The sequence below is a fragment of the Triticum dicoccoides genome, chromosome 2A (genome assembly GCF_002162155.2).
Source record: "Triticum dicoccoides isolate Atlit2015 ecotype Zavitan chromosome 2A, WEW_v2.0, whole genome shotgun sequence".
Classification (NCBI taxonomy): Eukaryota; Viridiplantae; Streptophyta; class Magnoliopsida; order Poales; family Poaceae; genus Triticum; species Triticum dicoccoides.
In genome coordinates, this window is record NC_041382.1 from 189414463 (window position 1) to 189425785 (window position 11323).

Consider the following 11323-nt stretch of genomic DNA (forward strand, 5'->3'; position numbering starts at 1 on the left):
ATGAACAAGATGCATAGGATAAAACTTCTGATGAAATTCCAATTTCAATCGATTGTAGTTCCATGATCCCATATCATCACATAGCCTAAACCATGTCAATGCCTCTCCCTTCAAAGATAAAGGGAATACTTTTTCTTCATAACATCCTCGTGCATACCTGCAAGCTTAAATAATACACAAACTTCATCCACATAGATTAGGTGCAAATCGGGATGTAATGTTCCATCACCTATGAAAGGATTAGCTAGCAGTTTCTCTATCATACCCGAAGGAATTTCAAAGTAAACATTTTCAGTAGGTTCAGTAGGTTGAGGAGCAACTCTTTGCTCTACTGGTCGGGGTGAAGATACCCCGAACAAGCCCCTCAAAGGATTATGTTCCATAGTAACAAGTGACAGTAAATTTCAGCACACTATATAAAATTTTCCTTACCAAATTCCACGTACCAAAGGCGCTTCACTCCCCGGCAACGACACTAGAAAAGAGTCTTGATGACCCACAAGTGTAGGGGATCTATTGTAGCCTTTTCAATAAGTAAGAGTGTCGAATCCAACAAGGAGCAGAAGGAAATGATAAGCGGTTTTCAGCAAGGTATTCTCTGGAAGCACTGGAATTATCAGTAACAGATAGTTTTGTGATAAGGTAATTTGTAACGGGTAACAAGTAATAAAAGTAAATGAGGTGCAGCAAGATGGCCCAATCCTTTTTGTAGCGAAGGAAAAGCCTGGACAAACTCTTATGTAAAGGAAAGCGCTCCCGAGGACACATGGGAATTATCGTCAAGCTAGTTTTCATCACGTTCATATGATTCGCGTTCGGTACTTTGATAATTTGATATGTGGGTGGACCAGTTGAAAGCACAATCATGCCCTTACATCATGTATTGATGTTGATGACAATATACATGTAGGGGACTAACAATGGTTGTCAAGTAAGTTTCAGGCATTAGTCCCTGGTTCATCGAAGTGTGTGGATCAAGAGCATACAAAGTGATTTCATATTTGTTTTCAGGCATTACTCAAGGATGAAGCATAAAAATTGATTTCATATTTGTTTTCTTGAGTATAGGATCCCGCACTATTAAGAGGGGATCGATAGGGTTAGTTAAAGGCTTGCTCTTGTCACAAACCTCCTTACCATATATGCACATGATAAAACCTTCTGGTTTCTGCCTCTTGGCTGCCGGATGTCCCGGCTCCAAGCCGGATGTCCGGGATTCAAGCCGGATGTCCGGGCCTCAAGCCGGATGTCCGGGCCTCAAGCCGGATGTCCTGGCCTCATGCCAGATATCCAGCCTACCTGCCGGATATCCGGGCCATGCCATCCGAGAGGACTTTTGTGCTGTGTTGCATGATGGATGTCCGGGTTATACCCAGATGTCCGGGCCTTCCTGATTCACCGGATGTCCAGGCCCCATCCCGGATGTCCGGCCCCTACTACCCGCGTACTGCTGAGTTTCTGTAACCTTCTAGTGATCGCGCCGGATGTCCAGCCATCTGCCGGATATCCGGGCTCTCCTGATATGCCGGATGTCCGGGCTTGGCCCCGGATGTCCGGCCCCTCTGTTTTCTGTTCTATTCTGTTTTTGTCTCTCGTGCATTGCTAGGCCAGATGTCCGGCCCCTTACCCAGAGGTCCAGCCAGCTCATTCACTTACACTACAACGTCCATATTTGTGGTCGCACTATATATAGCCCCTCCCCCCACGGGATAAGGTTGACCATTCACTTTGAGCTTGCCAAGAACACTTTTCACTCTCTCTCTCTCTCAATCCTCTACACCAAATCCTAGATCCCCAAGTGATTTGGGAACATTTGATAGAAGTTCTCCAATCAAGTGATAGATCCACTCCTTCCCCTTCTTTGCACCAAAGGAATTCATGATTTGAGCAAGTCTTGAGATTTTCCCCATCGTTCTTGTTACTCTTGGAGGTTGGAGACTCCTAGGCGGTAGGAGTCCTTCGGAGAGGAATCGACCCTAGTGATTACCCCCGGAAAAGTTTGTGTGGGTTTGGAGACCACCCCAAGGTCTACCACTAGTGGTTGAGAAATGCCTCCATGGTGTTGTCTCAAAGGGGGAATAGGGTGAGCCTTCATGGTGTTGGTGTGCCTCCGTGGTAACATCCACCTCTCTAATGGTAACGTAGCTTCCCTCCAAGGAAGTGAACATCGGCATACATCCTCGTCTCCCAAAGTTGCGGTTATTCCTAACCCTAACTCTCTACTTGTGGTTACTTGTCTCTTAGCACTTACTTGTATCATATTGTGCTTGCTTACTTACATACTTGTGTTACTTGTTTATCCTGCTTAGCTCTTTGCACTACATTTGCAATTGTTAGGCTCATCTCCATATTCTGCATTATTGCCTAAAATTGCGAAGTAATAATTAAAATTTGTAATTGTACCTATTCACCCCCCTCTAGGTCCATCTCGATCCTTTTAATTGGTATCAGAGCCTCGTTCTCTATTCTTGTGGCTTAACAGCCCTAGAGCGAGATGAACCCCGATGGGACTCCCCTTGTTACAGATCCGAAGGATAAAGGTGAGGCTTATTCAGAAGTCAAGTCCTTTACTTCTGAGGATCTGGAACGGGCCCTTGCTAAGCAAAAATAGGAGCATGATGCTTCTCTTGAGGCCTTGGTCCAAATGAGACTAGCCACGTTGTCCACGGTGCTTACACCACTTTCTGGTGGTGCGGCTTCGAGGCCAACTGTGCCTACTCCGTCACTTGGTCAACAACCTCCTAACAATGATCACTCTAGTGTTCCTTGGCCTTATGCAAGACCCCAAGTTGATAAACCAAAATATAACCCTCAAGGGAAACCTCCTTTACTTGATGCCACTTCCGATTTTGCCTTGTGGAGAGTTGCTATGCAGGATCATCTTCGATATGGAAACGATGAGATGCTGGAGATCTTGGAGTATGGTTACCATGTGGTTGATCTAAAGAATCCTACACCAAGAAAAATTTATGAAAAAGAATCTCAATGACACTGCAACCATGTGTATAAGGAGAGGTATGGTTGAAAATCAAAGGAGACCTTTCATACACATCACAAGTGCAAAGGAACTATGGGAAATTATTATAAAATCCAAGACCGGTACCTCCACCCTCCGGATTGCTCAATATGAAATTGCCAAGGGGAAATTGCAAAACTTTTGTATGGAGAAAGGTGAAACTCCCAATCAACTCCTTGAGCGTATCATGCCTCCCACTACTGACATTTAGTCGTGTGAGTGTGACAAGATACAAGATGGATTCAACATGACTAAGCGATTTCTTGTGGACAAGTTGCTTCATGCTCTTGCCCCATATCACCACCAAATGGTGTGGGACATAAGACAACACCATGCCTTCAAGGAAATGACTACAGATGACATCATATCCACCTTCCAACTATTTGAAGAGTCAAAGGTAAATTCCATAAAACATCTTGCCATGCATGGTACTCTAACATCAAAGATCAATCTTGCATTGAAGGCCAAGCATGTATGTGAAGATGAGCAAAGTGAAGAAGAAGAAGAAGATGATGATGATGATGAATATGGTGATGAGGTTGAATCCGATGAGGGCCCTTCATATGAAGACATGGCTCTCTTTGTCGAGAAGTTTAGCGCGGGAAAATTCAAGGGAAGATTTCAAAAGAAGAAAGTAAGAAAATGCTACAACTGTGAAGAAACCAACCACTTCTCCAACGAGTTCACTTATGAGAAGAGGGAGGATAAACCAAGGTTTCCCAAGACCTTTCCCAAGAACAAGTTGCCAAATCCTTTGAACTCCAAGCTCAAGAAGAGAGATGGGAAAGCAATGGTTGCTCAAGAAGAATCCGACCGGGATGATGTTAGTGGTGTTGCCGGAGTTGCTCAAGATTCTCAAAACACATTGAGGCTAGTCAACAAGAGTGGTGATGTTGTCACCTACAACTACATGAAGGACTACAAGGGAAACGCTCACAAGTGCCTCATGGAAAAGGCCGTGGTAGAAGATGGAGAGGACCAACACTCCCCTGACAAGGTCAAGGTAACCCCACGATCAAACCCTCCTCTTTTCACTCCTACTCCTAGTGATGAGTATCTTGATGCAGAGGATAGTTATGAGGATGATGATATAGATGATCCTATTCTTGCTAAACTAAATAAGTTCATGTGCTCCCTTAAAGGAAAGAAGCTCACTATGTTTCGTATGCTTATGGAGATGGTGAGTAAGCACACCATCTCCATTAAGGAACTCGAAACCCTCGTCACCGAGGAAAAGGAAAAATATGAAATCCTTGAGCGAAAAGTCCAATATGAGGAAGCACGAAATGATGAACTATGCTTAAAAATTGGTGTGAACATTGATGTCCATACTAAAGATCTTGCCTCCTTGAAAAAGGCTATTGACTGTTGCGAAGAGTTGATGAATGATAAAAGTAAGCTTGTGAAGTCTCATGCTTCTCTCTCAAAGGATTGTGAGCTCCTATCCGTGTCCCTCAAGACTAAGGAAGAAGAGCTTACCCTTATTACAAAGAGTTTTGAGACACTCAAGCTTACTTATCTTGAAACTCTAGCCAAGGCTTACTCTTCTCCTATTATCAATGTTGATGCTTGTACTACTAACTCTAGTAGTGATCTAGCATCTATTCTTGAGGAAAATCGCTTTCTCAAGGCTCAAATCGAGAAAGGGCTCATGATGTGTGCTCAAGGGCAAAAGAACCTTAATGAGGTATTGAGCCAACACAATGAGGTGTTCGCCAAAGAGGGACTCGGGTTTGACCCTAGCACAAGCAAGAAGAAGACATCCTCTCAAAAGTGCACCACCCCTCTAAAAGAAACTTTTGTACAACAAGGGCACAAGGAGAAAGGTAAGGTTGTTAGTGGGAAGGACACGAGGGGCATGCCCACTCTCAACAAGCCAAATGAGTTCATGCCCCCATCCTATGTACTTCGTAAGGCTAAGGATGGAGAGGTTTATGCAAAGTTTGTTGGTCCTCGAAATGCATTCCAGTTTTATGCTATTTGGGCCCCTAAGACCCTTGTGACTAACTTGAGAGGTCCCATTGCAAAATGGGTGCCTCTAACCAAGTCATAATTGTGTGTAGGTTGCTTTCTCCGGTGGAGTAAAATGGGTGATTGATAGTGGATGTACCAATCATATGACCGGAGATAGCAAGTTGCTCTACAATTTCATGGAAGCTATTCAACTATTTATGAGCATTATGTTTGGTGGAGGATCAAAAGGACAGGTACTCGGGTTGGGCAAGGTGGCTATCACAAATGACATGTCGCTTGCAAATGTCATGCTTGTCCAATCCCTTGAAGACCATTTGCTTTCTGTTCGCCAATTGGCTTCTGTTGGTTATGATACACTCTTTGGACTAACGAATGTGAAAGTCTTTAAGAGAGATACTCTCAAAGTGGCCTTTGTTGGAGTGTTGGATGGGAACCTTTACACGGTTGATTTCTCAAAAGAGAGCACATTCCATGCAACTTGTCTAATGGCCAAGGCCGACAAGGTGTGGCTATGGCCTCGCCGGCTAGCCCATGTCGGCATGAGAAATCTTCAAGATCTCTTAAAGGGTAATCACATCCTTGGACTAACAAATGTCTCTTTTGAGAAAGATCATGTGTGTAGTGCATGCATAGCTGGGAAGAAACATCAAGGAAAGAACCCACCCAAGAATATTATGTCTACCTCAAGGCCTTTGGAGCTCCTTCATGTGGATATTTTTGGGCCTCCTTCATGGGATAGTCTTGGTGGGAAAAAGTATGGACTTGTTATTGTTGATGATTAATCAAGATATACATGGGTTTTCTTCCTCTAGTCCAAGGACGAGACGAAGATCACCTTCATTGATTTTGCCAAGAAAGCACAACGCAAGTTTGACAAAGAAATCTTGGTAATAAGAAGTGATAATGGCTCCGAGTTCAAGAACTACACCTTGGAAGAATTTCTTAGTGATGAAGGGATTGAGCATCAATATTCAGCTCCATACACTCCCCAACAAAACGGTGTAGCAGAGAGGAAGAATCGCACACTTGTGGAGATGGCAAGGTCCATGTTGGATGAATACAAGTCGCCACATAGTTTTTGGGCCGATGCTGTCAACACTGCATACCATGCATCAAACCGCCAAATGTAAAGCACTTTCGGGTATTTGGGTGCAAGTGTTTCATTCTCAACAAAAGAGAACGGTTAGGAAAATTTCAACCCAAAACCATTAAGGGCATATTTGTTGGCTATGGATCAAATTCTCACGCCTATAGAATCTACAAAAAATCCAATGGATGTGTTGTAGAAACTTGTGATGTGGTGTTTAATGAATTTAATGGCTCCCATGGGGAGCAAGTTGATCTAAGTGATGTAGGTGAAGAAGATTCTTCTCAAGATATCTTGACCATGGGTGTTGGTGCACTTCTTCTGATGGAACAAGAACCTCATGATGATGAAGAAGAAGATGGAAGCTTCACGCATCATCAAACTACTTCAACACCCATACCACCTCAAGCTCCTATTGTTCAACAAATACCCATAGACCAAGTACAATATGATGATCAAGTTCCTCTTCATGATAAACATCAAGAACAAGATCATCACCAAGGGCAAGAACAAGAAAGTGCAATCATTGACAATGAACCTCAACAAATGGAAGATGAAGAAGAAGACCTTCCACCACACATCAATGATCCTTATGTTGAGGATGTGGATGATGGACATGAAGTTGAACCTCGCGAAACCTTAACTTCCATCATGCCTCGAGTGGCCGGTCGTGTTGATGTTGACAAAATTCTCATCGGCATATCGGAAGGTAGAGTCACTCGTAAACAATTGATGAACTTTTGTGCTCACTTCTCGTTTGTGTATAGTGTTGAGCCTCTCAAGGTACAAGAGGCATTAATGGTCAACGATTGGCTCATTGCTATGCAAGAAGAGTTGAACAGTTTTGAACACAACCAAGTGTGGTCATTAGTCAACAGGCCTACTACCGAGCACAACGTCATTGGAACAAAATGGATTTTCAAGAACAAGCAAGATGAGAATGGTGTAATCATCCGTAACAAGGCAAGGTTAGTGGCATAAGGGTACTCACAAGTTGAAGGTTTGGACTTTGGTGAGACCTTTGCTCCCGTTGCCCGTCTTGAATCCATTCGCATCTTACTTGCTTATGCTGCTTTCAATGGCTTTACTTTACATCAAATGGATGTGAAGAGTGCTTTCCTTAACAGTTCTCTACAAGAAGAAGTATATGTATCACAACCACCTGGGTTCATTGATCCCGATCACAGTGACTATGTGTATAAACTTCACAAGGCCTTGTATGGGCTCAAACAAGCACCTCGTGTTTGGTATGATCATCTTAAGAAGTTTTTACTCGATGATGGTTTTGTGAGAGGGGTGATCGATCCCACTCTTTTTACTAAGAGGGACAAGGGTGATTTGATCTTATGCCAAATCTATGTAGATGATATCATTTTTGGTTCTCCTAACATTCATTTGTGCAAGAAGTTTGTGGCTTCCATGACCAAGAATTTTGAAACACCACTCAATGCGGATTTGAAGTTCTTCCTCGGATTTCAAATTCAACAATTTCAAGAAGGAATTTTCTTGTCTCAACCAAAATACCTCAAGGATATTCTAGAAAATTTTGGCATGTCTGATGCTAGTCCATGTAAGACACCCATGCCAACAAAAATTGTACTCGCTGAAGACTCAAACGGTATCCCTTTCAATCCATCTAAATACCGCTCTATGATTGGTTCATTGCTTTATCTTTGCGCATCTAGACCAAACATCATGTTTAGTGTATGCATGTGTGCTAGATTTAAAGCTTCCCCTAGGGAAAGTCATCATAAGGTGGTTAAGCATATTCTTAGATACCTTGTTCACACCCCCAAAGTTGGGTCTATGGTACCCCAAGGATGCTAACTTTGATCTCATTGGGTACACGGATGCGGATTGGGCCGGAGAAAAACTGGATCGTAAGTCCACCTCCGGCGCCTGTCAGTTTCTTGGACGCTCCTTGGTAAGTTGATCCTCAAAGAAGCATAATTGTATTGCTCTCTCTACCGTAGAAGCTGAATACATTGCAACCGCTAGTTGTGCAACTCAATTACTATGGATGAGGCAAACTTTGAAGGATTACGGTATCACCTATAGACATGTGCCTCTTCTATGTGATAATGAAAGTGCCATCAATATTGCCGAGAACCCCAAAGATCAAACCCGCACCAAGCATATTGATATTAGGTATCACTTCTTGAGAGATCATGTGGAGAAGGGTGATATTGATATTGCTCATGTTGGCACAGATAAGCAACTTGCAGATATTTTCACCAAGCCATTAGATGAAGCAAGGTTTTGTCAACTTAGGCATGAACTTGGTATCTTGGAGCTTGACAATATTATGTGAAATCTAGTACCCATTCATGCATGAACTTAATGTCTTGTCTTGATGTAGGCATATATTTAGGGGGAGACATTCAATTCATGAGTATTCTCACCCTACATAATGCATAAATAGAACAAGCACTCTCAAAGTTGTCATGGTTCTCAAACTATGGTGCTTTAACATGATGGAGTCGTGACTATGTGCCCAAAAGTCTAATCTTTGCGGTACTATATTCCATATGCTCAAACATGGTGACCTCGGTCACCGCTTGTACATTGCTTGTGCGGACCTTTCATTGCTTATTTTTGATTGGGTTGTTATTAAAACTTAGTATGGCCTTAGATTAATTTTCCTCCATAATTCTCTTAAATCTCCTTGGCGGAGTCTAGATCAAATCATACTTGTTGGACCCTTTCAAATCTTTCCCCTGTCCTGCTCTTCTTTCTAGTGGCCGGCCATCTGGCTCCCCCGCCGGACATCTGGGCCTTGGGGAAAAATTTTCTTCCGCTCAAACATTCATCAAGCACTTCCAGTGGCCGGACATCCGGGCCCTCACCAGACATCCGGGCCTTGAACCTTTGCTTCCTGACCTCCTCACAAAATGATATCCGAGCTTAGTCCCGGATGTCCGGCCCGTTGGCCCCTGTTTCACTGCTCTCTGTCGTTCCCTCGCCAGATATCCGGGCCAGGCCCCGAATGTCCGGCCCATAGCCCACAACCACATATAACACGGGCGGGATCTGGGGCTTGGGGGAACTCCTCACTCACCCGTTTCTCTCCCCAACTCGTCTGGCCGCCGCCGGGCCGTGCTCCGGCGCTGCCCCAGCTCTCTCCTCCAACCTCCGGCCCCGATCTGCTGCCCACGGATTGTCCTCCTCCCGATCTACGGTTCTCTCCAATCCATTTCTTGGATTGTGGTGTGAATCTCTCGGGAGGGACCGGTGCTTGGGTACTGTCTTTCCTTGCACAAGCATCCCACTTATGATTAAGTCCTATTGCAAGCATGCGCAACTACAACAAAATTATTAAGGTAAACCTAACCATAGCATGAAACATATGGATCCAAAACAGCCCCTCACGAAGCAACACATAAAACTAGGGTTTAAGCTTCTGTCACTCTAGCAACCCATCATCTACTTATTACTTCCCAATGCCTTCCTCTAGGCCCAAACAATGGTGAAGTGTTGTGACGCCCCAAGACCGGAGCTTCAGATGCCTTCCAGGGTTTCCGAGATTCGTTGTGTGATTTGTTTCGTCTGGTGCATTCATCTTTGCATCATGTGCATTACATCATGTCATCATGCAACCCGTTCTAAAACTCAACTAAATAAATGGCATGGATCTTTGATCCATTTAAGCCGAGGGAATTCACATGGTGATTCTCTTTACAACATATCCTCTCGATATTTAGAGAGCTATAGTAAATATTCCAATTATTTGGATTTACCGCAAACACACTTGCAATTTAAAACTCTCAAGTCTTTTCTGCTTCGAGTTGCTCCTCAAACCTTGCCATATATTCTTTCATAATTTTCCGGAGCGCCGCCTAAATTCTCAACTTTTATGGACGTTCCTTTTACTGAGTCTTAGTTCAAACCCATTTGAATTAAATTCAAATGAGTTTGAATTTATATCTTTCAACCTTGGCCATTTCATTTTTCTTTGAACGAGCTTATTTTTGTGAGTCCAAGAAAATTAACCACATGCCCTAATTCTTCTTCCAACCTTCTCTTGTCTTCTTTCCTTTCTTCTAGTTCTCTGTTAATGAAAAGAGAGAGGAGGAAGAGAGAAGCCCAGCCGCCACTTGTGTCCAGCCAGGACCATTTTGGCCAAACCAACAGCCCAGTCATCCCCATATTAACCCTAGCCTCCTCCCGATCCCCTCGCTCTCTCCCTCGATGCCCCCTCCAGCGCCGCCAGGAGCCCAGATCCCCATCTCCCTCCGCTCGATCTCCTCACCCTCTCGCTCTCCTAGCGCGTGCCCCCTTCGCCTGCCTGCTCCCTCCTGCTTCTTCGACCTCGCCTCGCCCCGCGACCCTGCCACCGCTCCGGCCGGCGAGCCCATGCTCCAATGCCGCGCCGCTGCGCCCTTGTTGCTCGCGACCGCCATGGGTGCCTGCAGGACAACGTCGCTGTCCTCGTGCTGCAACACTGCCGGCAAGCCCTGCCTCTGTCACCTCCTTCCCACGTGTGAGATGCTCTCCTTCGACAGCCACCTCCCGCTCGCCTCCTTCTTTTCTTGCTCGTGCGCCAGCGACCATGGCTACCTCGTCATCAAGCTCGCCTTCGTCTCCCTGGTGGCCGACTGCCTCGACCTCCTCTGCAAGGTGAAGCCACGCCCGCGCCAATTTACCTGCTCCTTCTCCACGCCAGCGCCAGCGACCTCCTCATCGTCTTCAACAGGAAGACGCCGCCAAGCTTCGCCCATGGCCCTGCTTCTCCTCGCTGAGGCCATGGATGCCTGCGACCTCGCCGCCAGCCGTTGTCGACCTCGCCGCCTTCCTGCATGTGCGTGCCTCGCTACTAGTCTCGTGCCAGAGGTCCCGCTCCTCACGGCCATGGTGTCCATCGTGACTGTATGCACCTTGCTGTTGCTTCATCGGCCGCCTCCCTTCGTTGACCACCAAGAACCGAGGCATGTTGTGTTGCTTCATTTGGGATGTGTCAAGTTCCTCTACTAGCTGTGTCAAGTTCCTCTACTAGTCGTGCACGCCTCTGGATTCGTCCAAGTTTCGATGATGCTTTTGTACAACTACGTCGCGGAGACCAAGACCGGCAAGTCCACACGGGAGCCCGAACGACTACTTCCACGATGATGCGAGTACAAGTACCCTCAACATGTTTTTTGCCAAGTACCATGATACCCAGATCCCTCGGATCCGTCAAGTTCATCTACGAAAACATGTATGACCGTCGTCGAAACTGCAAAGTACCTCTATGCACGGATATCGCCAAG